The sequence below is a fragment of the Marmota flaviventris genome, unplaced genomic scaffold, assembly GCF_047511675.1.
Source record: "Marmota flaviventris isolate mMarFla1 unplaced genomic scaffold, mMarFla1.hap1 Scaffold_1447, whole genome shotgun sequence".
In the NCBI taxonomy this organism is placed as follows: Eukaryota; Metazoa; Chordata; class Mammalia; order Rodentia; family Sciuridae; genus Marmota; species Marmota flaviventris.
The window spans coordinates 125-27,512 of record NW_027288018.1 but is presented as its reverse complement, the minus strand read 5'-3'; the positions used below and the strand labels follow the sequence as shown (position 1 = coordinate 27,512).

The 27,388-nt window shown below is 66.6% G+C and overlaps 11 non-coding genes across 11 annotated transcripts; all 11 read right to left on the bottom strand.

Annotated features, from left to right (window-relative positions):
* Positions 1 to 1,170: 1,170 nt before the first annotated feature.
* On the bottom strand, positions 1,171 to 1,289 carry LOC139703968 (5S ribosomal RNA). The gene has a single exon (XR_011706044.1). It is a non-coding gene; the product is annotated as a 5S ribosomal RNA (ribosomal RNA).
* A 2,394-nt stretch (positions 1,290 to 3,683) lies between these two features.
* On the bottom strand, positions 3,684 to 3,802 carry LOC139703967 (5S ribosomal RNA). The gene has a single exon (XR_011706043.1). It is a non-coding gene; the product is annotated as a 5S ribosomal RNA (ribosomal RNA).
* A 2,386-nt stretch (positions 3,803 to 6,188) lies between these two features.
* Positions 6,189 to 6,306, bottom strand: LOC139703969 (5S ribosomal RNA). The gene has a single exon (XR_011706045.1). It is a non-coding gene; the product is annotated as a 5S ribosomal RNA (ribosomal RNA).
* Positions 6,307 to 8,691: 2,385 nt separating this feature from the next.
* LOC139703966 (5S ribosomal RNA) lies at positions 8,692 to 8,810 on the bottom strand. Its single transcript, XR_011706042.1, has one exon. It is a non-coding gene; the product is annotated as a 5S ribosomal RNA (ribosomal RNA).
* Positions 8,811 to 11,200: 2,390 nt separating this feature from the next.
* On the bottom strand, positions 11,201 to 11,319 carry LOC139703965 (5S ribosomal RNA). The gene has a single exon (XR_011706041.1). It is a non-coding gene; the product is annotated as a 5S ribosomal RNA (ribosomal RNA).
* Positions 11,320 to 13,726: 2,407 nt separating this feature from the next.
* LOC139703964 (5S ribosomal RNA) lies at positions 13,727 to 13,845 on the bottom strand. Its single transcript, XR_011706040.1, has one exon. It is a non-coding gene; the product is annotated as a 5S ribosomal RNA (ribosomal RNA).
* A 2,390-nt stretch (positions 13,846 to 16,235) lies between these two features.
* LOC139703973 (5S ribosomal RNA) lies at positions 16,236 to 16,354 on the bottom strand. The gene has a single exon (XR_011706049.1). It is a non-coding gene; the product is annotated as a 5S ribosomal RNA (ribosomal RNA).
* A 2,391-nt stretch (positions 16,355 to 18,745) lies between these two features.
* LOC139703972 (5S ribosomal RNA) lies at positions 18,746 to 18,864 on the bottom strand. The gene has a single exon (XR_011706048.1). It is a non-coding gene; the product is annotated as a 5S ribosomal RNA (ribosomal RNA).
* A 2,393-nt stretch (positions 18,865 to 21,257) lies between these two features.
* LOC139703971 (5S ribosomal RNA) lies at positions 21,258 to 21,376 on the bottom strand. Its single transcript, XR_011706047.1, has one exon. It is a non-coding gene; the product is annotated as a 5S ribosomal RNA (ribosomal RNA).
* A 2,388-nt stretch (positions 21,377 to 23,764) lies between these two features.
* LOC139703970 (5S ribosomal RNA) lies at positions 23,765 to 23,883 on the bottom strand. Its single transcript, XR_011706046.1, has one exon. It is a non-coding gene; the product is annotated as a 5S ribosomal RNA (ribosomal RNA).
* A 2,402-nt stretch (positions 23,884 to 26,285) lies between these two features.
* On the bottom strand, positions 26,286 to 26,404 carry LOC139703963 (5S ribosomal RNA). Its single transcript, XR_011706039.1, has one exon. It is a non-coding gene; the product is annotated as a 5S ribosomal RNA (ribosomal RNA).
* Between the last annotated feature and the right edge of the window lie 984 nt (positions 26,405 to 27,388).

Sequence of the window (27,388 nt, the reverse complement as noted above, 5' to 3'; positions counted from 1 at the left end):
GGAAGCAGAGGCCAGGCTTCAACTCCTCTTTGGCACCTGGTCCCTCCATGGCAACCCCCCTGGCCCCGAACCGCTTGCCTGCTCTGAAGGCTGCTTCCTCCTCTTTCAGGAGCGCCTGCCCTCTTTTGCCATCTGCTCTCTTGCTTGGCTCTCAGCGCAGACTCCTAAGACCCTGTGGCCTCCTCGGCCCTCTCTCAGCCTCTGCTGAGCACACACCCTGAAGTCCTGCGCGCACTTCAAGGGTGATGTGTGAATCCACTCTTACATCCATGGGAAGTTAGATGGGAGATGAGAGAACCTGTGACTGCCCAGTCTCCAGGCTACCATGGACCTGGTGACTTGCAGCCCAGAGTGAGTTGGCTGGGGTTGGGTGGGGGGTAGAGGGGTGAGTGTGTGTCTCTGTGTGTGTGTGTGTGTGTTGTGTGTGTGTGTGAGAGAGAGAGAGAGAGAGAGAGAGAGAGAGAGAGAGGAGAGTCAAGGCCAGAGAGGGATTGAGTGGGAGATGGAGACAGGGATGCCTCCTCACAGGCCAAGAGAGGCACAAGAGAGAAGGAGAGATGGATGAACAGGGACCCACAGAGACATCTGCTGCTCCGATGAGAGTGAAAGGGAGAGACAGGCAGAGAGAGAGAGATTGACTCAGGGGGACCCTCACGGAGGAAGGCGGTGGGGAAGGAGGTAGAGACACAGGAGGGACCTTGCGGAGGTGGTGCAAAGAGAAAGGACCCAGGCAGAGACGCTCGATGGACTCTCCCACTCCCAGGATCTGGGTGTCAAGGTTCTGCTTGTGTGGCAGGAACGGGTGAGGGAGCGGCCCCGCGGGTGGGCCCCCGTGTTCTGGGGAAGGCGGGTGTCGCCCCCCACACACCCCATCCTCCAGGCCGAGGGGTGGGGGGGTCGGTCTGGGTGCACATGGAGGGTCGTGGCCTGGACCTGGCTCGGCTCAGCGGGGTCTCATGGAGTGAGTGTCCTAGCGTCCCTGGGGAGAGCCAGGCCTGTGGCCTTGTTGCAGGCGCTGGGCGCTGGTCGTCGGGAGGCCAGCCGCAGGCCTGAAGGGACAGCGACCGGCAGCCCAGGGCTGCGCCTGCGCCCTGGCCCGAGGGCCCGGGGGTCACGGCCTGTCTCTCGGGGCCACGCAAGTTAAAAGTGTGTGTGGGAAGGGGGCGCAAAAGCCTACAGCACCCGGTATTCCCAGGCGGTCTCCCATCCAAGTACTAACCAGGCCCGACCCTGCTTAGCTTCCGAGATCAGACGAGATCGGGCGCGTTCAGGGTGGTATGGCCGTAGACGGGGAGGGCCGCCCGGGGGCGCCTCAAGAGCCTGCTCCGGGTTCCACCCTTCAGTCCAGGGACGGGAGGGGGGTGGAGGGGGGAAATCGGAGGGGTGGTCGCAGGGGGCCTCCCTCGCCCGCCCCACAACAGCGCAGCCCAGCCCAACTCAACTCAAGGCTGGGGGCTCTCACGCTCCGCTCCGACCTGACTCCACCGGGCAGCGGCCCAGGGGTCCTGGGAGACTGGGACTGGCTGAGTCCCGCCTCCAACACCGCCGCTCTCCACCTGGCTCCACTTACCGCGAGCCCCACCAAGCGCCCGCAGGGATCGCACCGCCCCCGCCCCGGCCTGGCGTGGCCTGGCGTGGCCTGGCCTCCTCCGCCGCTCCTCGCCAAGGCCCAGGCCTCCCGCGACCCCAACCCCCCCACGGACCCCCGGCCCCCCACCGCCACGCCCACCCCGCCTTTCGCCAGGCGGAGAAGCCCAGAAGCCCTGGCCATTTCAGTGTCCCGCGCGCGCGAACCTAGCCTAGCCTAGCCCGGAGCCCAGAGAGCCAGGGCGGAAGGCAGGCGGGCACCCCCCTCGGACACCCCAGGGACCCTGACACAGGCCCTGCGCCCCAGGCGGGAAATGCAGTCCGACTGGGCAATGGCCAGCCGCCGGCCACACACGTCCCCTGAGCGTGCCTGGCGAGTGGAGCCATGCACAGGGAGGGCAGGAGGGAGGAACACACTCAGGACTCAGGGAAAACCGGGCAGAGGGTGGCCGGGGGCAGCGGCCCGCTGGCTCCCAGTCAGTCAGTCGCCCGGCCAGGCTCAGAAGTGCGCCGCTGGGGTCGTGCCTCGCCCTGAGTTTCGGGCCCACTCTGCAAAGCCACCGCAGTCACCCCCTTCGGACCCAATGCCAAGGTCGGAGGGCTCTGCGCCTTGTTGGTACCAGTCAACGACCAGCACGTGCACAGCACCGCCCTGAGGAAGGGCATAGACCCCTCTGTCCAGTGTCCAGGAAAGGACCGCCTGTGGAAGAAGCACCCTGATTCAAACCCCTGTGGGAGCTTAGTCGGCGGCCTCACCAGACGGAAAGCCCCCTCCCCTGCAAGCATTGCACGGGGGAGAGGGGGGAGGGAGGGGAGCGGTGGTTGCGTTGCGGGGACACGCGCCCACCGGGGTCGTCAGGCCCTGCGTCTTGTCCTGTCCTCTGCAGGTGGACCGGTGACCGCGACCAAGGGGCCTCTGCTTCCTGTCCCCACCGGCCAGGCTTCAACTCCTCTTGGCACCTGGTCCTCCATGGCAACCCCCTGGCCCCGAACCGCTTGCCTGCTCTGAAGGCTGCTTCCTCCTCTTTCAGGAGCGCCTGCCCTCTTTTGCCATCTGCTCTCTTGCTTGGCTCTCAGCGCAGACTCCTAAGACCCTGTGGCCTCCTCGGCCCTCTCTCAGCCTCTGCTGAGCACACACCCTGAAGTCCTGCGCGCACTTCAGGGTGATGTGTGAATCCACTCTTACATCCATGGGAAGTTAGATGGGAGATGACAGAACCTGTGACTGCCCAGTCTCCAGGCTACCATGGGACCTGGTGACTTGCAGCCCAGAGTGAGTTGGCTGGGGTTGGGTGGGGGGTAGAGGGGTGAGTGTGTGTCTCTGTGTGTGTGTGTGTGTGTGTGTGTGTGTGTGTGTGTGTGTGAGAGAGAGAGAGAGAGAGAGAGAGAGAGAGAGGAGAGTCAAGGCCAGAGAGGGATTGAGTGGGAGATGGAGACAGGGATGCCTCCTCACAGGCCAAGAGAGGCACAAGAGAGAAGGAGAGATGGATTGAACAGGGACCCACAGAGACATCTGCTGCTCCGATGAGAGTGAAAGGGAGAGACAGGCAGAGAGAGAGATTGACTCAGGGGGACCCTCACGGAGGAAGGCGGTGGGGAAGGAGGTAGAGACACAGGAGGGACCTTGCGGAGGTGGTGCAAAGAGAAAGGACCCAGGCAGAGACGCTCGATGGACCTTCCCACTCCCAGGATCTGGGTGTCAAGGTTCTGCTTGTGTGGCAGGAACGGGTGAGGGAGCGGGCCCCGCGGGTGGGCCCCGTGTTCTGGGGAAGGCGGGTGTCGCCCCCCACACACCCCATCTCCAGGCCGAGGGGTGGGGGGGTCGGTCTGGGTGCACATGGAGGGTCGTGGCCTGGACCTGGCTCGGCTCAGCGGGGTCTCATGGAGTGAGTGTCCTAGCGTCCCTGGGGAGAGCCAGGCCTGTGGGCCTTGTTGCAGGCGCTGGGCGCTGGTCGTCGGGAGGCCAGCCGCAGGCCTGAAGGGACAGCGACCGGCAGCCCAGGGCTGCGCCTGCGCCCTGGCCCGAGGGCCCGGGGGTCACGGCCTGTCTCTCGGGGCCACGCAAGTTAAAAGTGTGTGTGGGAAGGGGGCGCAAAAGCCTACAGCACCCGGTATTCCCAGGCGGTCTCCCATCCAAGTACTAACCAGGCCCGACCCTGCTTAGCTTCCGAGATCAGACGAGATCGGGCGCGTTCAGGGTGGTATGGCCGTAGACGGGGAGGGCTGCCCGGGGGCGCCTCAAGAGCCTGCTCCGGGTTCCACCCTTCAGTCCAGGGGACGGGAGGGGGGTGGAGGGGGGAAATCGGAGGGGGTGGTCGCAGGGGGCCTCCCTCGCCCGCCCCACAACAGCGCAGCCCAGCCCAACTCAACTCAAGGCTGGGGGCTCTCACGCTCCGCTCCGACCTGACTCCACAGGGCAGCGGCCCAGGGGTCCTGGAGACTGGGACTGGCTGAGTCCCGCCTCCAACACCGCCGCTCTCCACCTGGCTCCACTTACCGCGAGCCCCACCAAGCGCCCGCAGGGATCGCACCGCCCCGCCCCGGCCTGGCGTGGCCTGGCGTGGCCTGGCCTCCTCCGCCGCTCCTCGCCAAGGCCCAGGCCTCCCGCGACCCCAACCCCCCCACGGACCCCCGGCCCCCACCGCCACGCCCACCCCGCCTTTCGCCAGGCGGAGAAGCCCAGAAGCCCTGGCCGTTTCAGTGTCCCGCGCGCGCGAACCTAGCCTAGCCTAGCCCGGAGCCCAGAGAGCCAGGGGCGGAGAGGCAGGCGGGCACCCCCCTCGGACACCCCAGGGACCCTGACACAGGCCCTGCGCCCCAGGCGGAAATGCAGTCCGACTGGGCAATGGCCAGCCGCCGGCCACACACGTCCCCTGAGCGTGCCTGGCGAGTGGAGCCACGCACAGGGAGGGCAGGAGGGAGGAACACACTCAGGGACTCAGGGAAAACCGGGCAGAGGGTGGCCGGGGGCAGCGGCCCGCTGGCTCCCAGTCAGTCAGTCGCCCGGCCAGGCTCAGAAGTGCGCCGCTGGGGTCGTGCCTCGCCCTGAGTTTCGGGCCCACTCTGCAAAGCCACCGCAGTCACCCCCTTCGGACCCAATGCCAAGGTCGGAGGGCTCTGCGCCTTGTTGGTACCAGTCAACGACCAGCACGTGCACAGCACCGCCCTGAGGAAGGGCATAGACCCCTCTGTCCAGTGTCCAGGAAAGGACCGCCTGTGGAAGAAGCACCCTGATTCAAACCCCTGTGGGAGCTTAGTCGGCGGCCTCACCAGACGGAAAGCCCCCTCCCCTGCAAGCATTGCACGGGGGAGAGGGGGGAGGGAGGGGAGCGGTGGTTGCGTTGCGGGGACACGCGCCCACCGGGTCGTCAGCCTGCGTCTTGTCCTGTCCTCTGCAGGTGGACCGGTGACCGCGACCAAGGGGCCTCTGCTTCCCTGTCCCCACCGGCCAGGCTTCAACTCCTCTTGGCACCTGGTCCTCCATGGCAACCCCCTGGCCCCGAACCGCTTGCCTGCTCTGAAGGCTGCTTCCTCCTCTTTCAGGAGCGCCTGCCCCTCTTTTGCCATCTGCTCTCTTGCTTGGCTCTCAGCGCAGACTCCTAAGACCCTGTGGCCTCCTCGGCCCTCTCTCAGCTCTGCTGAGCACACACCCTGAAGTCCTGCGCGCACTTCAAGGGTGATGTGTGAATCCACTCTTACATCCATGGGAAGTTAGATGGGAGATGAGAGAACCTGTGACTGCCCAGTCTCCAGGCTACCATGGACCTGGTGACTTGCAGCCCAGAGTGAGTTGGCTGGGGTTGGGTGGGGGGTAGAGGGGTGAGTGTGTGTCTCTGTGTGTGTGTGTGTGTGTGTGTGTGTGTGTGTGTGAGAGAGAGAGAGAGAGAGAGAGAGAGAGAGAGAGGAGAGTCAAGGCCAGAGAGGGATTGAGTGGGAGATGGAGACAGGGATGCCTCCTCACAGGCCAAGAGAGGCACAAGAGAGAAGGAGAGATGGATGAACAGGGACCCACAGAGACATCTGCTGCTCCGATGAGAGTGAAAGGGAGAGACAGGCAGAGAGAGAGATTGACTCAGGGGGACCCTCACGGAGGAAGGCGGTGGGGAAGGAGGTAGAGACACAGGAGGGACCTTGCGGAGGTGGTGCAAAGAGAAAGGACCCAGGCAGAGACGCTCGATGGACTCTCCCACTCCCAGGATCTGGGTGTCAAGGTTCTGCTTGTGTGGCAGGAACGGGTGAGGGAGCGGGCCCCGCGGGTGGGCCCCGTGTTCTGGGGAAGGCGGGTGTCGCCCCCCCACAACCCCATCCTCCAGGCCGAGGGGTGGGGGGTCGGTCTGGGTGCACATGGAGGGTCGTGGCCTGGACCTGGCTCGGCTCAGCGGGGTCTCATGGAGTGAGTGTCCTAGCGTCCCTGGGGAGAGCCAGGCCTGTGGGCCTTGTTGCAGGCGCTGGGCGCTGGTCGTCGGGAGGCCAGCCGCAGGCCTGAAGGGACAGCGACCGGCAGCCCAGGGCTGCGCCTGCGCCTGGCCCGAGGGCCTGGGGGTCAGGGCCTGTCTCTCGGGGCACGCAAGTTAAAAGTGTGTGTGGGAAGGGGGCGCAAAAGCCTACAGCACCCGGTATTCCCAGGCGGTCTCCCATCCAAGTACTAACCAGGCCCGACCCTGCTTAGCTTCCGAGATCAGATGAGATCGGGGCGTTCAGGGTGGTATGGCCGTAGACGGGGAGGGCCGCCCGGGGGCGCCTCAAGAGCCTGCTCCGGGTTCCACCCTTCAGTCCAGGGGACGGGAGGGGGGTGGAGGGGGGAAATCGGAGGGGGTGGTCGCAGGGGGCCTCCCTCGCCCGCCCCCACAACAGCGCAGCCCAGCCCAACTCAACTCAAGCTGGGGGCTCTCACGCTCCGCTCCGACCTGACTCCACCGGGCAGCGGCCCAGGGGTCCTGGGAGACTGGGACTGGCTGAGTCCCGCCTCCAACACCGCCGCTCTCCACCTGGCTCCACTTACCGCGAGCCCCACCAAGCGCCCGCAGGGATCGCACCGGCCCCGCCCCGGCCTGGCGTGGCCTGGCGTGGCCTGGCCTCCTCCGCCGCTCCTCGCCAAGGCCCAGGCCTCCCGCGACCCCAACCCCCCACGGACCCCCGGCCCCCCACCGCCACGCCCACCCCGCCTTTCGCCAGGCGGAGAAGCCCAGAAGCCCTGGCCGTTTCAGTGTCCCGCGCGCGCGAAACCTAGCCTAGCCTAGCCCGGAGCCCAGAGAGCCAGGGCGGAGAGGCAGGCGGGCACCCCCTCGGACACCCCAGGGACCCTGACACAGGCCCTGCGCCCAGGCGGAAATGCAGTCCGACTGGGCAATGGCCAGCCGCCGGCCACACACGTCCCCTGAGCGTGCCTGGCGAGTGGAGCCACGCACAGGGAGGGCAGGAGGGAGGAACACACTCAGGGACTCAGGGAAAACCGGGCAGAGGGGGCGGGGGCAGCGGCCGCTGGCTCCCAGTCAGTCAGTCGCCCGGCCAGGCTCAGAAGTGCGCCGCTGGGGTCGTGCCTCGCCCTGAGTTTCGGGCCCACTCTGCAAAGCCACCGCAGTCACCCCCTTCGGACCCAATGCCAAGGTCGGAGGGCTCTGCGCCTTGTTGGTACCAGTCAACGACCAGCACGTGCACAGCACCGCCCTGAGGAAGGCATAGACCCCTCTGTCCTGTGTCCAGGAAAGGACCGCCTGTGGAAGAAGCACCCTGATTCAAACCCCTGTGGGAGCTTAGTCGGCGGCCTCACCAGACGGAAAGCCCCCTCCCCTGCAAGCATTGCACGGGGGAGAGGGGGAGGGAGGGGAGCGGTGGTTGCGTTGCGGGGACACGCGCCCACCGGGTCGTCAGGCCCTGCGTCTTGTCCTGTCCTCTGCAGGTGGACCGGTGACCGCGACCAAGGGGCCTCTGCTTCCCTGTCCCCACCGGCCAGGCTTCAACTCCTCTTGGCACCTGGTCCTCCATGGCAACCCCCTGGCCCCGAACCGCTTGCCTGCTCTGAAGGCTGCTTCCTCCTCTTTCAGGAGCGCCTGCCCTCTTTTGCCATCTGCTCTCTTGCTTGGCTCTCAGCGCAGACTCCTAAGACCCTGTGGCCTCCTCGGCCCTCTCTCAGCCTCTGCTGAGCACACACCCTGAAGTCCTGCGCGCACTTCAAGGGTGATGTGTGAATCCACTCTTACATCCATGGGAAGTTAGATGGGAGATGAGAGAACCTGTGACTGCCCAGTCTCCAGGCTACCATGGACCTGGTGACTTGCAGCCCAGAGTGAGTTGGCTGGGGTTGGGTGGGGGGTAGAGGGGTGAGTGTGTGTCTCTGTGTGTGTGTGTGTGTGTGTGTGTGTGTGTGTGTGAGAGAGAGAGAGAGAGAGAGAGAGAGAGAGAGGAGAGTCAAGGCCAGAGAGGGATTGGGTGGGAGATGGAGACAGGGATGCCTCCTCACAGGCCAAGAGAGGCACAAGAGAGAAGGAGAGATGGATGAACAGGGACCCACAGAGACATCTGCTGCTCCGATGAGAGTGAAAGGGAGAGACAGGCAGAGAGAGAGATTGACTCAGGGGGACCCTCACGGAGGAAGGCGGTGGGGAAGGAGGTAGAGACACAGGAGGGACCTTGCGGAGGTGGTGCAAAGAGAAAGGACCCAGGCAGAGACGCTCGATGGACTCTCCCACTCCCAGGATCTGGGTGTCAAGGTTCTGCTTGTGTGGCAGGAACGGGTGAGGGAGCGGGCCCCGCGGGTGGGCCCCGTGTTCTGGGGAAGGCGGGTGTCGCCCCCCCACACACCCCATCCTCCAGGCCGAGGGGTGGGGGGGTCGGTCTGGGTGCACATGGAGGGTCGTGGCCTGGACCTGGCTCGGCTCAGCGGGGTCTCATGGAGTGAGTGTCCTAGCGTCCCTGGGGAGAGCCAGGCCTGTGGGCCTTGTTGCAGGCGCTGGGCGCTGGTCGTCGGGAGGCCAGCCGCAGGCCTGAAGGGACAGCGACCGGCAGCCCAGGGCTGCGCCTGCGCCCTGGCCCGAGGGCCCGGGGGTCACGGCCTGTCTCTCGGGGCCACGCAAGTTAAAAGTGTGTGTGGGAAGGGGGCGCAAAAGCCTACAGCACCCGGTATTCCCAGGCGGTCTCCCATCCAAGTACTAACCAGGCCCGACCCTGCTTAGCTTCCGAGATCAGACGAGATCGGGCGCGTTCAGGGTGGTATGGCCGTAGACGGGGAGGGCCGCCCGGGGCGCCTCAAGAGCCTGCTCCGGGTTCCACCCTTCAGTCCAGGGGACGGGAGGGGGGTGGAGGGGGGAAATCGGAGGGGGTGGTCGCAGGGGGCCTCCCTCGCCCGCCCCACAACAGCGCAGCCCAGCCCAACTCAACTCAAGGGCTGGGGGCTCTCACGCTCCGCTCCGACCTGACTCCACCGGGCAGCGGCCCAGGGGTCCTGGGAGACTGGGACTGGCTGAGTCCCGCCTCCAACACCGCCGCTCTCCACCTGGCTCCACTTACCGCGAGCCCCACCAAGCGCCCGCAGGGATCGCACCGCCCCGCCCCGGCCTGGCGTGGCCTGGCGTGGCCTGGCCTCCTCCGCCGCTCCTCGCCAAGGCCCAGGCCTCCCGCGACCCCAACCCCCCCACGGACCCCCGGCCCCCCACCGCCACGCCCACCCCGCCTTTCGCCAGGCGGAGAAGCCCAGAAGCCCTGGCCGTTTCAGTGTCCCGCGCGCGCGAACCTAGCCTAGCCTAGCCCGGAGCCCAGAGAGCCAGGGGCGGAGAGGCAGGCGGGCACCCCCCTCGGACACCCCAGGGACCCTGACACAGGCCCTGCGCCCCAGGCGGAAATGCAGTCCGACTGGGCAATGGCCAGCCGCCGGCCACACACGTCCCCTGAGCGTGCCTGGCGAGTGGAGCCACGCACAGGGAGGGCAGGAGGGAGGAACACACTCAGGGACTCAGGGAAAACCGGGCAGAGGGTGGCCGGGGGCAGCGGCCCGCTGGCTCCCAGTCAGTCAGTCGCCCGGCCAGGCTCAGAAGTGCGCCGCTGGGGTCGTGCCTCGCCCTGAGTTTCGGGCCCACTCTGCAAAGCCACCGCAGTCACCCCCTTCGGACCCAATGCCAAGGTCGGAGGGCTCTGCGCCTTGTTGGTACCAGTCAACGACCACCACGTGCACAGCACCGCCCTGAGGAAGGGCATAGACCCCTCTGTCCAGTGTCCAGGAAAGGACCGCCTGTGGAAGAAGCACCCTGATTCAAACCCCTGTGGGAGCTTAGTCGGCGGCCTCACCAGACGGAAAGCCCCCTCCCCTGCAAGCATTGCACGGGGGAGAGGGGGAGGGAGGGAGCGGTGGTTGCGTTGCGGGACACGCGCCCACCGGGTCGTCAGGCCCTGCGTCTTGTCCTGTCCTCTGCAGGTGGACCGGTGACCGCGACCAAGGGGCCTCTGCTTCCCTGTCCCCACCGGCCAGGCTTCAACTCCTCTTGGCACCTGGGTCCTCCATGGCAACCCCCTGGCCCCGAACCGCTTGCCTGCTCTGAGGGCTGCTTCCTCCTCTTTCAGGAGCGCCTGCCCTCTTTTGCCATCTGCTCTCTTGCTTGGCTCTCAGCGCAGACTCCTAAGACCCTGTGGCCTCCTCGGCCCTCTCTCAGCCTCTGCTGAGCACACACCCTGAAGTCCTGCGCGCACTTCAAGGGTGATGTGTGAATCCACTCTTACATCCATGGGAAGTTAGATGGGAGATGAGAGAACCTGTGACTGCCCAGTCTCCAGGCTACCATGGACCTGGTGACTTGCAGCCCAGAGTGAGTTGGCTGGGGTTGGGTGGGGGGTAGAGGGGTGAGTGTGTGTCTCTGTGTGTGTGTGTGTGTGTGTGTGTGTGTGTGTGTGAGAGAGAGAGAGAGAGAGAGAGAGAGAGAGAGGAGAGTCAAGGCCAGAGAGGGATTGAGTGGGAGATGGAGACAGGGATGCCTCCTCACAGGCCAAGAGAGGCACAAGAGAGAAGGAGAGATGGATGAACAGGGACCCACAGAGACATCTGCTGCTCCGATGAGAGTGAAAGGGAGAGACAGGCAGAGAGAGAGATTGACTCAGGGGGACCCTCACGGAGGAAGGCGGTGGGGAAGGAGGTAGAGACACAGGAGGGACCTTGCGGAGGTGGTGCAAAGAGAAAGGACCCAGGCAGAGACGCTCGATGGACTCTCCCACTCCCAGGATCTGGGTGTCAAGGTTCTGCTTGTGTGGCAGGAACGGGTGAGGGAGCGGGCCCCGCGGGTGGGCCCCGTGTTCTGGGGAAGGCGGGTGTCGCCCCCCCACACACCCCATCCTCCAGGCCGAGGGGTGGGGGGGTCGGTCTGGGTGCACATGGAGGGTCGTGGCCTGGACCTGGCTCGGCTCAGCGGGGTCTCATGGAGTGAGTGTCCTAGCGTCCCTGGGGAGAGCCAGGCCTGTGGGCCTTGTTGCAGGCGCTGGGCGCTGGTCGTCGGGAGGCCAGCCGCAGGCCTGAAGGGACAGCGACCGGCAGCCCAGGGCTGCGCCTGCGCCCTGGCCCGAGGGCCCGGGGGTCACGGCCTGTCTCTCGGGGCCACGCAAGTTAAAAGTGTGTGTGGGAAGGGGGCGCAAAAGCCTACAGCACCCGGTATTCCCAGGCGGTCTCCCATCCAAGTACTAACCAGGCCCGACCCTGCTTAGCTTCCGAGATCAGACGAGATCGGGCGCGTTCAGGGTGGTATGGCCGTAGACGGGGAGGGCCGCCCGGGGGCGCCTCAAGAGCCTGCTCCGGGTTCCACCCTTCAGTCCAGGGGACGGGAGGGGGGTGGAGGGGGGAAATCGGAGGGGGTGGTCGCAGGGGGCCTCCCTCGCCCGCCCCACAACAGCGCAGCCCAGCCCAACTCAACTCAAGGCTGGGGGCTCTCACGCTCCGCTCCGACCTGACTCCACCGGGCAGCGGCCCAGGGGTCCTGGGAGACTGGGACTGGCTGAGTCCCGCCTCCAACACCGCCGCTCTCCACCTGGCTCCACTTACCGCGAGCCCCACCAAGCGCCCGCAGGGATCGCACCGCCCCGCCCCGGCCTGGCGTGGCCTGGCGTGGCCTGGCCTCCTCCGCCGCTCCTCGCCAAGGCCCAGGCCTCCCGCGACCCCAACCCCCCCACGGACCCCCGGCCCCCCACCGCCACGCCCACCCCGCCTTTCGCCAGGCGGAGAAGCCCAGAAGCCCTGGCCGTTTCAGTGTCCCGCGCGCGCGAACCTAGCCTAGCCTAGCCCGGAGCCCAGAGAGCCAGGGGCGGAGAGGCAGGCGGGCACCCCCCTCGGACACCCCAGGGACCCTGACACAGGCCCTGCGCCCCAGGCGGAAATGCAGTCCGACTGGGCAATGGCCAGCCGCCGGCCACACACGTCCCCTGAGCGTGCCTGGCGAGTGGAGCCACGCACAGGGAGGGCAGGAGGGAGGAACACACTCAGGGACTCAGGGAAAACCGGGCAGAGGGTGGCCGGGGGCAGCGGCCCGCTGGCTCCCAGTCAGTCAGTCGCCCGGCCAGGCTCAGAAGTGCGCCGCTGGGGTCGTGCCTCGCCCTGAGTTTCGGGCCCACTCTGCAAAGCCACCGCAGTCACCCCCTTCGGACCCAATGCCAAGGTCGGAGGGCTCTGCGCCTTGTTGGTACCAGTCATGTTGGTACCAGTCAACGACCACCACGTGCACAGCACCGCCCTGAGGAAGGGCATAGACCCCTCTGTCCAGTGTCCAGGAAAGGACCGCCTGTGGAAGAAGCACCCTGATTCAAACCCCTGTGGGAGCTTAGTCGGCGGCCTCACCAGACGGAAAGCCCCCTCCCCTGCAAGCATTGCACGGGGGAGAGGGGGGAGGGAGGGGAGCGGTGGTTGCGTTGCGGGGACACGCGCCCACCGGGTCGTCAGGCCCTGCGTCTTGTCCTGTCCTCTGCAGGTGGACCGGTGACCGCGACCAAGGGGCCTCTGCTTCCCTGTCCCCACCGGCCAGGCTTCAACTCCTCTTGGCACCTGGTCCTCCATGGCAACCCCCTGGCCCCGAACCGCTTGCCTGCTCTGAAGGCTGCTTCCTCCTCTTTCAGGAGCGCCTGCCCTCTTTTGCCATCTGCTCTCTTGCTTGGCTCTCAGCGCAGACTCCTAAGACCCTGTGGCCTCCTCGGCCCTCTCTCAGCCTCTGCTGAGCACACACCCTGAAGTCCTGCGCGCACTTCAAGGGTGATGTGTGAATCCACTCTTACATCCATGGGAAGTTAGATGGGAGATGAGAGAACCTGTGACTGCCCAGTCTCCAGGCTACCATGGACCTGGTGACTTGCAGCCCAGAGTGAGTTGGCTGGGGTTGGGTGGGGGGTAGAGGGGTGAGTGTGTGTCTCTGTGTGTGTGTGTGTGTGTGTGTGTGTGTGTGTGTGAGAGAGAGAGAGAGAGAGAGAGAGAGAGAGAGGAGAGTCAAGGCCAGAGAGGGATTGAGTGGGAGATGGAGACAGGGATGCCTCCTCACAGGCCAAGAGAGGCACAAGAGAGAAGGAGAGATGGATGAACAGGGACCCACAGAGACATCTGCTGCTCCGATGAGAGTGAAAGGGAGAGACAGGCAGAGAGAGAGATTGACTCAGGGGGACCCTCACGGAGGAAGGCGGTGGGGAAGGAGGTAGAGACACAGGAGGGACCTTGCGGAGGTGGTGCAAAGAGAAAGGACCCAGGCAGAGACGCTCGATGGACTCTCCCACTCCCAGGATCTGGGTGTCAAGGTTCTGCTTGTGTGGCAGGAACGGGTGAGGGAGCGGGCCCCGCGGGTGGGCCCCGTGTTCTGGGGAAGGCGGGTGTCGCCCCCCCACACACCCCATCCTCCAGGCCGAGGGGTGGGGGGGTCGGTCTGGGTGCACATGGAGGGTCATGGCCTGGACCTGGCTCGGCTCAGCGGGGTCTCATGGAGTGAGTGTCCTAGCGTCCCTGGGGAGAGCCAGGCCTGTGGGCCTTGTTGCAGGCGCTGGGCGCTGGTCGTCGGGAGGCCAGCCGCAGGCCTGAAGGGACAGCGACCAGCAGCCCAGGGCTGCGCCTGCGCCCTGGCCCGAGGGCCCGGGGGTCACGGCCTGTCTCTCGGGGCCACGCAGGTTAAAAGTGTGTGTGGGAAGGGGGCGCAAAAGCCTACAGCACCCGGTATTCCCAGGCGGTCTCCCATCCAAGTACTAACCAGGCCCGACCCTGCTTAGCTTCCGAGATCAGACGAGATCGGGCGCGTTCAGGGTGGTATGGCCGTAGACGGGGAGGGCCGCCCGGGGGCGCCTCAAGAGCCTGCTCCGGGTTCCACCCTTCAGTCCAGGGGACGGGAGGGGGGTGGAGGGGGGAAATCGGAGGGGGTGGTCGCAGGGGGCCTCCCTCGCCCGCCCCACAACAGCGCAGCCCAGCCCAACTCAACTCAAGGCTGGGGGCTCTCACGCTCCGCTCCGACCTGACTCCACCGGGCAGCGGCCCAGGGGTCCTGGGAGACTGGGACTGGCTGAGTCCCGCCTCCAACACCGCCGCTCTCCACCTGGCTCCACTTACCGCGAGCCCCACCAAGCGCCCGCAGGGATCGCACCGCCCCGCCCCGGCCTGGCGTGGCCTGGCGTGGCCTGGCCTCCTCCGCCGCTCCTCGCCAAGGCCCAGGCCTCCCGCGACCCCAACCCCCCCACGGACCCCCGGCCCCCCACCGCCACGCCCACCCCGCCTTTCGCCAGGCGGAGAAGCCCAGAAGCCCTGGCCCTTTCAGTGTCCCGCGCGCGCGAACCTAGCCTAGCCTAGCCCGGAGCCCAGAGAGCCAGGGGCGGAGAGGCAGGCGGGCACCCCCCTCGGACACCCCAGGGACCCTGACAGAGGCCCAGCGCCCCAGGCGGAAATGCAGTCCGACTGGGCAATGGCCAGCCGCCGGCCACACACGTCCCCTGAGCGTGCCTGGCGAGTGGAGCCACGCACAGGGAGGGCAGGAGGGAGGAACACACTCAGGGACTCAGGGAAAACCGGGCAGAGGGTGGCCGGGGGCAGCGGCCCGCTGGCTCCCAGTCAGTCAGTCGCCCGGCCAGGCTCAGAAGTGCGCCGCTGGGGTCGTGCCTCGCCCTGAGTTTCGGGCCCACTCTGCAAAGCCACCGCAGTCACCCCCTTCGGACCCAATGCCAAGGTCGGAGGGCTCTGCGCCTTGTTGGTACCAGTCAACGACCAGCACGTGCACAGCACCGCCCTGAGGAAGGGCATAGACCCCTCTGTCCAGTGTCCAGGAAAGGACCGCCTGTGGAAGAAGCACCCTGATTCAAACCCCTGTGGGAGCTTAGTCGGCGGCCTCACCAGACGGAAAGCCCCCTCCCCTGCAAGCATTGCACGGGGGAGAGGGGGGAGGGAGGGGAGCGGTGGTTGCGTTGCGGGGACACACGCCCACCGGGTCGTCAGGCCCTGCGTCTTGTCCTGTCCTCTGCAGGTGGACCGGTGACCGCGACCAAGGGGCCTCTGCTTCCCTGTCCCCACCGGCCGGGCTTCAACTCCTCTTGGCACCTGGTCCTCCATGGCAACCCCCTGGCCCCGAACCGCTTGCCTGCTCTGAAGGCTGCTTCCTCCTCTTTCAGGAGCGCCTGCCCTCTTTTGCCATCTGCTCTCTTGCTTGGCTCTCAGCGCAGACTCCTAAGACCCTGTGGCCTCCTCGGCCCTCTCTCAGCCTCTGCTGAGCACACACCCTGAAGTCCTGCGCGCACTTCAAGGGTGATGTGTGAATCCACTCTTACATCCATGGGAAGTTAGATGGGAGATGAGAGAACCTGTGACTGCCCAGTCTCCAGGCTACCCATGGACCTGGTGACTTGCAGCCCAGAGTGAGTTGGCTGGGGTTGGGTGGGGGGTAGAGGGGTGAGTGTGTGTCTCTGTGTGTGTGTGTGTGTGTGTGTGTGTGAGAGAGAGAGAGAGAGAGAGAGAGAGAGAGAGAGAGAGGAGAGTCAAGGCCAGAGAGGGATTGAGTGGGAGATGGAGACAGGGATGCCTCCTCACAGGCCAAGAGAGGCACAAGAGAGAAGGAGAGATGGATGAACAGGGACCCACAGAGACATCTGCTGCTCCGATGAGAGTGAAAGGGAGAGACAGGCAGAGAGAGAGAGATTGACTCAGGGGGACCCTCACGGAGGAGGCGGTGGGGAAGGAGGTAGAGACACAGGAGGGACCTTGCGGAGGTGGTGCAAAGAGAAAGGACCCAGGCAGAGACGCTCGATGGACTCTCCCACTCCCAGGATCTGGGTGTCAAGGTTCTGCTTGTGTGGCAGGAACGGGTGAGGGAGCGGGCCCCGCGGGTGGCCCCGTGTTCTGGGAAGGCGGGTGTCGCCCCCCCACACACCCCATCCTCCAGGCCGAGGGGTGGGGGGGTCGGTCTGGGTGCACATGGAGGGTCGTGGCCTGGACCTGGCTCGGCTCAGCGGGGTCTCATGGAGTGAGTGTCCTAGCGTCCCTGGGGAGAGCCAGGCCTGTGGGCCTTGTTGCAGGCGCTGGGCGCTGGTCGTCGGGAGGCCAGCCGCAGGCCTGAAGGGACAGCGACCGGCAGCCCAGGGCTGCGCCTGCGCCCTGGCCCGAGGGCCCGGGGGTCACGGCCTGTCTCTCGGGGCCACGCAAGTTAAAAGTGTGTGTGGGAAGGGGGCGCAAAAGCCTACAGCACCCGGTATTCCCAGGCGGTCTCCCATCCAAGTACTAACCAGGCCCGACCCTGCTTAGCTTCCGAGATCAGACGAGATCGGGCGCGTTCAGGGTGGTATGGCCGTAGACGGGGAGGGCCGCCCGGGGGCGCCTCAAGAGCCTGCTCCGGGTTCCACCCTTCAGTCCAGGGGACGGGAGGGGGGTGGAGGGGGGAAATCGGAGGGGGTGGTCGCAGGGGGCCTCCCTCGCCCGCCCCACAACAGCGCAGCCCAGCCCAACTCAACTCAAGGCTGGGGGCTCTCACGCTCCGCTCCGACCTGACTCCACCGGGCAGCGGCCCAGGGGTCCTGGGAGACTGGGACTGGCTGAGTCCCGCCTCCAACACCGCCGCTCTCCACCTGGCTCCACTTACCGCGAGCCCCACCAAGCGCCCGCAGGGATCGCACCGCCCCGCCCCGGCCTGGCGTGGCCTGGCGTGGCCTGGCCTCCTCCGCCGCTCCTCGCCAAGGCCCAGGCCTCCGCGACCCCAACCCCCCCACGGACCCCCGGCCCCCCACCGCCACGCCCACCCCGCCTTTCGCCAGGCGGAGAAGCCCAGAAGCCCTGGCCCTTTCAGTGTCCCGCGCGCGCGAACCTAGCCTAGCCTAGCCCGGAGCCCAGAGAGCCAGGGCGGAGAGGCAGGCGGGCACCCCCCTCGGACACCCCAGGGACCCTGACACAGGCCCTGCGCCCCAGGCGGAAATGCAGTCCGACTGGGCAATGGCCAGCCGCCGGCCACACACGTCCCCTGAGCGTGCCTGGCGAGTGGAGCCACGCACAGGGAGGGCAGGAGGGAGGAACACACTCAGGGACTCAGGGAAAACCGGGCAGAGGGTGGCCGGGGGCAGCGGCCCGCTGGCTCCCAGTCAGTCAGTCGCCCGGCCAGGCTCAGAAGTGCGCCGCTGGGGTCGTGCCTCGCCCTGAGTTTCGGGCCCACTCTGCAAAGCCACCGCAGTCACCCCCTTCGGACCCAATGCCAAGGTCGGAGGCTCTGCGCCTTGTTGGTACCAGTCAACGACCAGCACGTGCACAGCACCGCCCTGAGGAAGGGCATAGACCCCTCTGTCCAGTGTCCAGGAAAGGACCGCCTGTGGAAGAAGCACCTGATTCAAACCCCTGTGGGAGCTTAGTCGGCGGCCTCACCAGACGGAAAGCCCCCTCCCCTGCAAGCATTGCACGGGGGAGAGGGGGGAGGGAGGGGAGCGGTGGTTGCGTTGCGGGGACACGCGCCCACCGGGTCGTCAGGCCCTGCGTCTTGTCCTGTCCTCTGCAGGTGGACCGGTGACCGCGACCAAGGGGCCTCTGCTTCCCTGTCCCCACCGGCCGGGCTTCAACTCCTCTTGGCACCTGGTCCTCCATGGCAACCCCCTGGCCCCGAACCGCTTGCCTGCTCTGAAGGCTGCTTCCTCCTCTTTCAGGAGCGCCTGCCCTCTTTTGCCATCTGCTCTCTTGCTTGGCTCTCAGCGCAGACTCCTAAGACCCTGTGGCCTCCTCGGCCCTCTCTCAGCCTCTGCTGAGCACACACCCTGAAGTCCTGCGCGCACTTCAAGGGTGATGTGTGAATCCACTCTTACATCCATGGGAAGTTAGATGGGAGATGAGAGAACCTGTGACTGCCCAGTCTCCAGGCTACCATGGACCTGGTGACTTGCAGCCCAGAGTGAGTTGGCTGGGGTTGGGTGGGGGGTAGAGGGGTGAGTGTGTGTCTCTGTGTGTGTGTGTGTGTGTGTGTGTGTGTGTGTGTGAGAGAGAGAGAGAGAGAGAGAGAGAGAGAGAGAGGAGAGTCAAGGCCAGAGAGGGATTGAGTGGGAGATGGAGACAGGGATGCCTCCTCACAGGCCAAGAGAGGCACAAGAGAGAAGGAGAGATGGATGAACAGGGACCCACAGAGACATCTGCTGCTCCGATGAGAGTGAAAGGGAGAGACAGGCAGAGAGAGAGAGATTGACTCAGGGGGACCCTCACGGAGGAAGGCGGTGGGGAAGGAGGTAGAGACACAGGAGGGACCTTGCGGAGGTGGTGCAAAGAGAAAGGACCCAGGCAGAGACGCTCGATGGACTCCCCACTCCCAGGATCTGGGTGTCAAGGTTCTGCTTGTGTGGCAGGAACGGGTGAGGGAGCGGGCCCCGCGGGTGGGCCCCGTGTTCTGGGGAAGGCGGGTGTCGCCCCCCCCACACACCCCATCCTCCAGGCCGAGGGGTGGGGGTTCGGTCTGGGTGCACATGGAGGGTCGTGGCCTGGACCTGGCTCGGCTCAGCGGGGTCTCATGGAGTGAGTGTCCTAGCGTCCCTGGGGAGAGCCAGGCCTGTGGGCCTTGTTGCAGGCGCTGGGCGCTGGTCGTCGGGAGGCCAGCCGCAGGCCTGAAGGGACAGCGACCGGCAGCCCAGGGCTGCGCCTGCGCCCTGGCCCGAGGGCCCGGGGGTCACGGCCTGTCTCTCGGGGCCACGCAAGTTAAAAGTGTGTGTGGGAAGGGGGCGCAAAAGCCTACAGCACCCGGTATTCCCAGGCGGTCTCCCATCCAAGTACTAACCAGGCCCGACCCTGCTTAGCTTCCGAGATCAGACGAGATCGGGCGCGTTCAGGGTGGTATGGCCGTAGACGGGGAGGGCCGCCCGGGGGCGCCTCAAGAGCCTGCTCCGGGTTCCACCCTTCAGTCCAGGGGACGGGAGGGGGGTGGAGGGGGAAATCGGAGGGGGTGGTCGCAGGGGGCCTCCCTCGCCCGCCCCACAACAGCGCAGCCCAGCCCAACTCAACTCAAGGCTGGGGGCTCTCACGCTCCGCTCCGACCTGACTCCACCGGGCAGCGGCCCAGGGGTCCTGGGAGACTGGGACTGGCTGAGTCCCGCCTCCAACACCGCCGCTCTCCACCTGGCTCCACTTACCGCGAGCCCCACCAAGCGCCCGCAGGGATCGCACCGCCCCGCCCCGGCCTGGCGTGGCCTGGCGTGGCCTGGCCTCCTCCGCCGCTCCTCGCCAAGGCCAGGCCTCCCGCGACCCCAACCCCCCCACGGACCCCCGGCCCCCCACCGCCACGCCCACCCCCGCCTTTCGCCAGGCGGAGAAGCCCAGAAGCCCTGGCCGTTTCAGTGTCCCGCGCGCGCGAACCTAGCCTAGCCTAGCCCGGAGCCCAGAGAGCCAGGGGCGGAGAGGCAGGCGGGCACCCCCCTCGGGCACCCCAGGGACCCTGACACAGGCCCTGCGCCCCAGGCGGAAATGCAGTCCGACTGGGCAATGGCCAGCCGCCGGCCACACACGTCCCCTGAGCGTGCCTGGCGAGTGGAGCCACGCACAGGGAGGGCAGGAGGGAGGAACACACTCAGGGACTCAGGGAAAACCGGGCAGAGGGTGGCCGGGGGCAGCGGCCCGCTGGCTCCCAGTCAGTCAGTCGCCCGGCCAGGCTCAGAAGTGCGCCGCTGGGGTCGTGCCTCGCCCTGAGTTTCGGGCCCACTCTGCAAAGCCACCGCAGTCACCCCCTTCGGACCCAATGCCAAGGTCGGAGGGCTCTGCGCCTTGTTGGTACCAGTCAACGACCAGCACGTGCACAGCACCGCCCTGAGGAAGGGCATAGACCCCTCTGTCCAGTGTCCAGGAAAGGACCGCCTGTGGAAGAAGCACCCTGATTCAAACCCCTGTGGGAGCTTAGTCGGCGGCCTCACCAGACGGAAAGCCCCCTCCCCTGCAAGCATTGCACGGGGGAGAGGGGGGAGGGAGGGAGCGGTGGTTGCGTTGCGGGGACACGCGCCCACCGGGTCGTCAGGCCCTGCGTCTTGTCCTGTCCTCTGCAGGTGGACCGGTGACCGCGACCAAGGGGCCTCTGCTTCCCTGTCCCCACCGGCCGGGCTTCAACTCCTCTTGGCACCTGGTCCTCCATGGCAACCCCCTGGCCCCGAACCGCTTGCCTGCTCTGAAGGCTGCTTCCTCCTCTTTCAGGAGCGCCTGCCCTCTTTTGCCATCTGCTCTCTTGCTTGGCTCTCAGCGCAGACTCCTAAGACCCTGTGGCCTCCTCGGCCCTCTCTCAGCCTCTGCTGAGCACACACCCTGAAGTCCTGCGCGCACTTCAAGGGTGATGTGTGAATCCACTCTTACATCCATGGGAAGTTAGATGGGAGATGAGAGAACCTGTGACTGCCCAGTCTCCAGGCTACCATGGACCTGGTGACTTGCAGCCCAGAGTGAGTTGGCTGGGGTTGGGTGGGGGGTAGAGGGGTGAGTGTGTGTCTCTGTGTGTGTGTGTGTGTGTGTGTGTGTGTGTGAGAGAGAGAGAGAGAGAGAGAGAGAGAGAGAGAGAGAGAGGAGAGTCAAGGCCAGAGAGGGATTGAGTGGGAGATGGAGACAGGGATGCCTCCTCACAGGCCAAGAGAGGCACAAGAGAGAAGGAGAGATGGATGAACAGGGACCCACAGAGACATCTGCTGCTCCGATGAGAGTGAAAGGGAGAGACAGGCAGAGAGAGAGATTGACTCAGGGGGACCCTCACGGAGGAAGGCGGTGGGGAAGGAGGTAGAGACACAGGAGGGACCTTGCGGAGGTGGTGCAAAGAGAAAGGACCCAGGCAGAGACGCTCGATGGACTCTCCCACTCCCAGGATCTGGGTGTCAAGGTTCTGCTTGTGTGGCAGGAACGGGTGAGGGAGCGGGCCCGCGGGTGGGCCCCGTGTTCTGGGGAAGGCGGGTGTCGCCCCCCCACACACCCCATCCTCCAGGCCGAGGGGTGGGGGGGTCGGTCTGGGTGCACATGGAGGGTCGTGGCCTGGACCTGGCTCGGCTCAGCGGGGTCTCATGGAGTGAGTGTCCTAGCGTCCCTGGGGAGAGCCAGGCCTGTGGGCCTTGTTGCAGGCGCTGGGCGCTGGTCGTCGGGAGGCCAGCCGCAGGCCTGAAGGGACAGCGACCGGCAGCCCAGGGCTGCGCCTGCGCCCTGGCCCGAGGGCCCGGGGGTCACGGCCTGTCTCTCGGGGCCACGCAAGTTAAAAGTGTGTGTGGGAAGGGGGCGCAAAAGCCTACAGCACCCGGTATTCCCAGGCGGTCTCCCATCCAAGTACTAACCAGGCCCGACCCTGCTTAGCTTCCGAGATCAGACGAGATCGGGCGCGTTCAGGGTGGTATGGCCGTAGACGGGGAGGGCCGCCCGGGGCGCCTCAAGAGCCTGCTCCGGGTTCCACCCTTCAGTCCAGGGACGGGAGGGGGGTGGAGGGGGGAAATCGGAGGGGGTGGTCGCAGGGGCCTCCCTCGCCCGCCCCACAACAGCGCAGCCCAGCCCAACTCAACTCAAGGCTGGGGGCTCTCACGCTCCGCTCCGACCTGACTCCACCGGGCAGCGGCCCAGGGGTCCTGGGAGACTGGGACTGGCTGAGTCCCGCCTCCAACACCGCCGCTCTCCACCTGGCTCCACTTACCGCGAGCCCCACCAAGCGCCCGCAGGGATCGCACCGCCCCGCCCCGGCCTGGCGTGGCCTGGCGTGGCCTGGCCTCCTCCGCCGCTCCTCGCCAAGGCCCAGGCCTCCCGCGACCCCAACCCCCCCACGGACCCCCGGCCCCCACCGCCACGCCCACCCCGCCTTTCGCCAGGCGGAGAAGCCCAGAAGCCCTGGCCGTTTCAGTGTCCCGCGCGCGCGAACCTAGCCTAGCCTAGCCCGGAGCCCAGAGAGCCAGGGGCGGAGAGGCAGGCGGGCACCCCCCTCGGACACCCCAGGGACCCTGACACAGGCCCTGCGCCCCAGGCGGAAATGCAGTCCGACTGGGCAATGGCCAGCCGCCGGCCACACACGTCCCCTGAGCGTGCCTGGCGAGTGGAGCCACGCACAGGGAGGGCAGGAGGGAGGAACACACTCAGGGACTCAGGGAAAACCGGGCAGAGGGTGGCCGGGGGCAGCGGCCCGCTGGCTCCCAGTCAGTCAGTCGCCCGGCCAGGCTCAGAAGTGCGCCGCTGGGGTCGTGCCTCGCCCTGAGTTTCGGGCCCACTCTGCAAAGCCACCGCAGTCACCCCCTTCGGACCCAATGCCAAGGTCGGAGGGCTCTGCGCCTTGTTGGTACCAGTCAACGACCAGCACGTGCACAGCACCGCCCTGAGGAAGGGCATAGACCCCTCTGTCCAGTGTCCAGGAAAGGACCGCCTGTGGAAGAAGCACCCTGATTCAAACCCCTGTGGGAGCTTAGTCGGCGGCCTCACCAGACGGAAAGCCCCCTCCCCTGCAAGCATTGCACGGGGGGGAGAGGGGGGAGGGAGGGGAGCGGTGGTTGCGTTGCGGGGACACGCGCCCACCGGGTCGTCAGGCCCTGCGTCTTGTCCTGTCCTCTGCAGGTGGACCGGTGACCGCGACCAAGGGGCCTCTGCTTCCCTGTCCCCACCGGCCAGGCTTCAACTCCTCTTGGCACCTGGTCCTCCATGGCAACCCCTGGCCCCGAACCGCTTGCCTGCTCTGAAGGCTGCTTCCTCCTCTTTCAGGAGCGCCTGCCCTCTTTTGCCATCTGCTCTCTTGCTTGGCTCTCAGCGCAGACTCCTAAGACCCTGTGGCCTCCTCGGCCCTCTCTCAGCCTCTGCTGAGCACACACCCTGAAGTCCTGCGCGCACTTCAAGGGTGATGTGTGAATCCACTCTTACATCCATGGGAAGTTAGATGGGAGATGAGAGAACCTGTGACTGCCCAGTCTCCAGGCTACCATGGACCTGGTGACTTGCAGCCCAGAGTGAGTTGGCTGGGGTTGGGTGGGGGGTAGAGGGGTGAGTGTGTGTCTCTTGTGTGTGTGTGTGTGTGTGTGTGTGTGTGTGTGAGAGAGAGAGAGAGAGAGAGAGAGAGAGAGGAGAGTCAAGGCCAGAGAGGGATTGAGTGGGAGATGGAGACAGGGATGCCTCCTCACAGGCCAAGAGAGGCACAAGAGAGAAGGAGAGATGGATGAACAGGGACCCACAGAGACATCTGCTGCTCCGATGAGAGTGAAAGGGAGAGACAGGCAGAGAGAGAGAGATTGACTCAGGGGGACCCTCACGGAGGAAGGCGGTGGGGAAGGAGGTAGAGACACAGGAGGGACCTTGCGGAGGTGGTGCAAAGAGAAAGGACCCAGGCAGAGACGCTCGATGGACTCTCCCACTCCCAGGATCTGGGTGTCAAGGTTCTGCTTGTGTGGCAGGAACGGGTGAGGGAGCGGGCCCCGCGGGTGGGCCCCGTGTTCTGGGGAAGGCGGGTGTCGCCCCCCCACACACCCCATCCTCCAGGCCGAGGGGTGGGGGGGTCGGTCTGGGTGCACATGGAGGGTCGTGGCCTGGACCTGGCTCGGCTCAGCGGGGTCTCATGGAGTGAGTGTCCTAGCGTCCCTGGGGAGAGCCAGGCCTGTGGGCCTTGTTGCAGGCGCTGGGCGCTGGTCGTCGGGAGGCCAGCCGCAGGCCTGAAGGGACAGCGACCGGCAGCCCAGGGCTGCGCCTGCGCCCTGGCCCGAGGGCCCGGGGGTCACGGCCTGTCTCTCGGGGCCACGCAAGTTAAAAGTGTGTGTGGGAAGGGGGCGCAAAAGCCTACAGCACCCGGTATTCCCAGGCGGTCTCCCATCCAAGTACTAACCAGGCCCGACCCTGCTTAGCTTCCGAGATCAGACGAGATCGGGCGCGTTCAGGGTGGTATGGCCGTAGACGGGGAGGGCCGCCCGGGGGCGCCTCAAGAGCCTGCTCCGGGTTCCACCCTTCAGTCCAGGGGACGGGAGGGGGGTGGAGGGGGGAAATCGGAGGGGGTGGTCGCAGGGGGCCTCCCTCGCCCGCCCCACAACAGCGCAGCCCAGCCCAACTCAACTCAAGGCTGGGGCTCTCACGCTCCGCTCCGACCTGACTCCACCGGGCAGCGGCCCAGGGGTCCTGGGAGACTGGGACTGGCTGAGTCCCGCCTCCAACACCGCCGCTCTCCACCTGGCTCCACTTACCGCGAGCCCCACCAAGCGCCCGCAGGGATCGCACCGCCCGCCCCGCCTGGCGTGGCCTGGCGTGGCCTGGCCTCCTCCGCCGCTCCTCGCCAAGGCCCAGGCCTCCGCGACCCCAACCCCCCCACGGGCCCCCGGCCCCCCACCGCCACGCCCACCCCGCCTTTCGCCAGGCGGAGAAGCCCAGAAGCCCTGGCCGTTTCAGTGTCCCGCGCGCGCGAACCTAGCCTAGCCTAGCCCGGAGCCCAGAGAGCCAGGGGCGGAGAGGCAGGCGGGCACCCCCCTCGGGCACCCCAGGGACCCTGACACAGGCCCTGCGCCCCAGGCGGAAATGCAGTCCGACTGGGCAATGGCCAGCCGCCGGCCACACACGTCCCTGAGCGTGCCTGGCGAGTGGAGCCACGCACAGGGAGGGCAGGAGGGAGGAACACACTCAGGGACTCAGGGAAAACCGGGCAGAGGGTGGCCGGGGGCAGCGGCCCGCTGGCTCCCAGTCAGTCAGTCGCCCGGCCAGGCTCAGAAGTGCGCCGCTGGGGTCGTGCCTCGCCCTGAGTTTCGGGCCCACTCTGCAAAGCCACCGCAGTCACCCCCTTCGGACCCAATGCCAAGGTCGGAGGGCTCTGCGCCTTGTTGGTACCAGTCAACGACCAGCACGTGCACAGCACCGCCCTGAGGAAGGGCATAGACCCCTCTGTCCAGTGTCCAGGAAAGGACCGCCTGTGGAAGAAGCACCCTGATTCAAACCCCTGTGGGAGCTTAGTCGGCGGCCTCACCAGACGGAAAGCCCCCTCCCCTGCAAGCATTGCACGGGGAGAGGGGGGAGGGAGGGGAGCGGTGGTTGCGTTGCGGGGACACGCGCCCACCGGGTCGTCAGGCCCTGCGTCTTGTCCTGTCCTCTGCAGTGGACCGGTGACCGCGACCAAGGGCCTCTGCTTCCCTGTCCCCACCGGCCGGGCTTCAACTCCTCTTGGCACCTGGTCCTCCATGGCAACCCCCTGGCCCCGAACCGCTTGCCTGCTCTGAAGGCTGCTTCCTCCTCTTTCAGGAGCGCCTGCCCTCTTTTGCCATCTGCTCTCTTGCTTGGCTCTCAGCGCAGACTCCTAAGACCCTGTGGCCTCCTCGGCCCTCTCTCAGCCTCTGCTGAGCACACACCCTGAAGTCCTGCGCGCACTTCAAGGGTGATGTGTGAATCCACTCTTACATCCATGGGAAGTTAGATGGGAGATGAGAGAACCTGTGACTGCCCAGTCTCCAGGCTACCATGGACCTGGTGACTTGCAGCCCAGAGTGAGTTGGCTGGGGTTGGGTGGGGGTAGAGGGGTGAGTGTGTGTCTCTGTGTGTGTGTGTGTGTGTGTGTGTGTGAGAGAGAGAGAGAGAGAGAGAGAGAGAGAGAGAGAGAGGAGAGTCAAGGCCAGAGAGGGATTGAGTGGGAGATGGAGACAGGGATGCCTCCTCACAGGCCAAGAGAGGCACAAGAGAGAAGGAGAGATGGATGAACAGGGACCCACAGAGACATCTGCTGCTCCGATGAGAGTGAAAGGGAGAGACAGGCAGAGAGAGAGAGATTGACTCAGGGGGACCTCACGGAGGAAGGCGGTGGGGAAGGAGGTAGAGACACAGGAGGGACCTTGGCGGAGGTGTGCAAAGAGAAAGGACCCAGGCAGAGACGCTCGATGGACTCTCCCACTCCCAGGATCTGGGTGTCAAGGTTCTGCTTGTGTGGCAGGAACGGGTGAGGGAGCGGGCCCCGCGGGTGGGCCCCGTGTTCTGGGGAAGGCGGGTGTCCGCCCCCCACACACCCCATCCTCCAGGCCGAGGGGTGGGGGGCAGGCCGAGGGGTGGGGGGGTCGGTCTGGGTGCACATGGAGGGTCGTGGCCTGGACCTGGCTCGGCTCAGCGGGGTCTCATGGAGTGAGTGTCCTAGCGTCCCTGGGGAGAGCCAGGCCTGTGGGCCTTGTTGCAGGCGCTGGGCGCTGGTCGTCGGGAGGCCAGCCGCAGGCCTGAAGGGACAGGCGACCGGCAGCCCAGGGCTGCGCCTGCGCCCTGGCCCGAGGGCCCGGGGGTCACGGCCTGTCTCTCGGGGCCACGCAAGTTAAAAGTGTGTGTGGGAAGGGGGCGCAAAAGCCTACAGCACCCGGTATTCCCAGGCGGTCTCCCATCCAAGTACTAACCAGGCCCGACCCTGCTTAGCTTCCGAGATCAGACGAGATCGGGCGCGTTCAGGGTGGTATGGCCGTAGACGGGGAGGGCCGCCCGGGGGCGCCTCAAGAGCCTGCTCCGGGTTCCACCCTTCAGTCCAGGGGACGGGAGGGGGTGGAGGGGGGAAATCGGAGGGGGTGGTCGCAGGGGGCCTCCCTCGCCCGCCCCACAACAGCGCAGCCCAGCCCAACTCAACTCAAGGCTGGGGGCTCACGCTCCGCTCCGACCTGACTCCACCGGGCAGCGGCCCAGGGGTCCAGGGAGACTGGGACTGGCTGAGTCCCGCCTCCAACACCGCCGCTCTCCACCTGGCTCCACTTACCGCGAGCCCCACCAAGCGCCCGCAGGGATCGCACCGCCCCGCCCCGGCCTGGCGTGGCCTGGCGTGGCCTGGCCTCCTCCGCCGCTCCTCGCCAAGGCCCAGGCCTCCCGCGACCCCAACCCCCCCACGGACCCCCGGCCCCCCACCGCCACGCCCACCCCGCCTTTCGCCAGGCGGAGAAGCCCAGAAGCCCTGGCCCTTTCAGTGTCCCGCGCGCGCGAACCTAGCCTAGCCTAGCCCGGAGCCCAGAGAGCCAGGGCGGAGAGGCAGGCGGGCACCCCCCTCGGACACCCCAGGGACCCTGACACAGGCCCTGCGCCCCAGGCGGAAATGCAGTCCGACTGGGCAATGGCCAGCCGCCGGCCACACACGTCCCCTGAGCGTGCCTGGCGAGTGGAGCCACGCACAGGGAGGGCAGGAGGAGGAACACACTCAGGGACTCAGGGAAAACCGGGCAGAGGGTGGCCGGGGGCAGCGGCCCGCTGGCTCCCAGTCAGTCAGTCGCCCGGCCAGGCTCAGAAGTGCGCCGCTGGGGTCGTGCCTCGCCCTGAGTTTCGGGCCACTCTGCAAAGCCACCGCAGTCACCCCCTTCGGACCCAATGCCAAGGTCGGAGGGCTCTGCGCCTTGGTTGGTACCAGTCAACGACCAGCACGTGCACAGCACCGCCCTGAGGAAGGGCATAGACCCCTCTGTCCTGTGTCCA